Raw genomic sequence first — 2,142 nt, 5'->3', positions numbered from 1 at the left:
AAAGCAAGACTGGACTATGTTTACTGCTTTGTAGGAGCTGGCAGTCTAATTACAGAAGGGAGGCCAGATCCCATGAGGACTTTAGGGTTGAAAGTGGGTCCTGAAAGATGAGTGCAGTTTCAAAGTGAAGAAAGAGGAAAAACAAGGATGAATGAAGCATAAGGTAGTTAAGAGGACAGTTAATCCCCTAACTTTAATTTGTACAAGAAAACTAAGGTTTGACACAACAGTTCCACTTCAAGGAATTCATTCCAGGAAAATCACTAAGGCTGGTTGCCCTGTGCCATATTATTCATAGTTAAAAATGAATAAAGGAAGAAAAAAAAAACCCTCTAGAACGAATCAACATATCCTACAGTAATGATAGGGGACAACTATAAGGTGAAATCCATGCAACTATTTAAAGTGTTGTAGAAGAATTAAATGCATACAAAGATGTTCATGATATATAAAGCGAGAAAAACAGAATATAAAACATGTCTCGTATGAACCCATTTTTAAGATGTATGTACATGTGTGTATACTGGAAAAAGATACATCAAAATGGTTAAAGGATTGTGGGTAGAATTATGCTTAATTTTTTTTATTGTAGCTTCCGTATTTGTGAATTTTTTGCACTGATTGTGTTTTTTTTTTTGAACATTGTTTTACAAAAAATTTTGAACACATCCAAAAGTAGAAAGACGAGTATAATAAGCCCCTATGTGCCCATCGGGAGCCCTCGTGGTGCGGTGGTTAAGAGCTCAGCAGCTAACCAAAAAAAGTCAGCAGTTCGAATCCACCAGTCACTCCTTGGAAACCCTATGGGACAGTTCTACTTTGTCCTATAGGGTCACTATGAGTTGAAATAGGCTCGACAGCAATGGTTTTTTTTAGTATGGACCCATCACCCAGATTCAACAATTTCCAGTACTTTTCCAATCTTGTTTTATCTTTCTACCCCCCACATACACACACTTTTTTTTCCTGGAGTATTTTAAAGCAAATTTCAAATATCATGTCATTCCATGCTTGAATACTTCAGTATATATCTCTAACTAATAAATAATTAAACAAAAATATACACAGTCACAGAGTCTTAATATCATCTGATACCCAATTGTTATTCACATTTCCTGCTTGTTTCAAAAATGTCTTTTTATAGCTGGTTTGTTTGAGTCAGGATCCAAAAAAGTATAAAAATATTACATTTGGTTGTTATGTCTTTTAGCTTCCTTTTATTCTATAACATTCCCTCCCCCTCCACCACCACCACACACACACTTTTTTTTTTCACACCAGTGATATCAAATAACACAAGAATCCAGATAATCTGGTTTACAAAACACAGCTCAGTCATATCCGATTGGTGATCCCCTATGGTAAGGTCTCCCTGCTCAGCTCACATCATACCTGCATATAAAACCAACCAAACCTGTTGTCATCAAGTCGATTCTGACTCACAGGGACCCTATAGGACAGAGTAGAACTACTCCATAGAGTTTCCAAGGAGTGGCTGGTGGATTTAAACTTATGACCTTTTGGTTACCACTGCAACACGAGGGCTCCTGTGTAAGTTACTATAAATATTTGTACAGCTGATAATACCATGATATATTAGTCAGTCATGCCTCTTGAATAAAGTAGCCAGAAGAATTCACCAGCTTACCACAGTTGGCTGGGCTGTTTATTTATGGAGGCAACTAACCAGCATGGTGATGGCTTTTGTCTGTCCGTATAGCAGGGTGATATTTAACCCCTACCAATAAGCAACATCACAGTAAACAGAGAAAAGTTAGAAGTTGTCAAGGATTTCATTTCACTTGGAACCACAATCAACACCCATGGAAGTAGCAGTCAAGAAATCAAAAGACACATTGCGTTGGGCAAATCTGCTGCGAAAGACCCCTTAAAGTGTTGAAAAGTAAAGAGGTCACCTTGAAGACTAATGTGCGCCTGACCCAAGCCATGGTGTTTTCAATCGCCTCACATGCATCCGAAAGCTGGAGGATGAATAAGGAAGACCGAAGAAGAATTGACGCCTTTGGATTGTGGTGTTGGTGAAAAATATTGAATATACCATGGACTGCCAAAAGAATGAACAAATCTGTCTTGGAAGAAGTACAACCAGAATGCTCCTTAGAAGCAAGGATGGCGAGACTA

This window comes from Trichechus manatus, unplaced genomic scaffold (assembly GCF_000243295.1).
Source record: "Trichechus manatus latirostris isolate Lorelei unplaced genomic scaffold, TriManLat1.0 scaffold00048, whole genome shotgun sequence".
Taxonomy (NCBI): domain Eukaryota; kingdom Metazoa; phylum Chordata; class Mammalia; order Sirenia; family Trichechidae; genus Trichechus; species Trichechus manatus.
The sequence above is the reverse complement of the archived record's forward strand: the minus strand, read 5'-3'. Positions refer to the sequence as shown.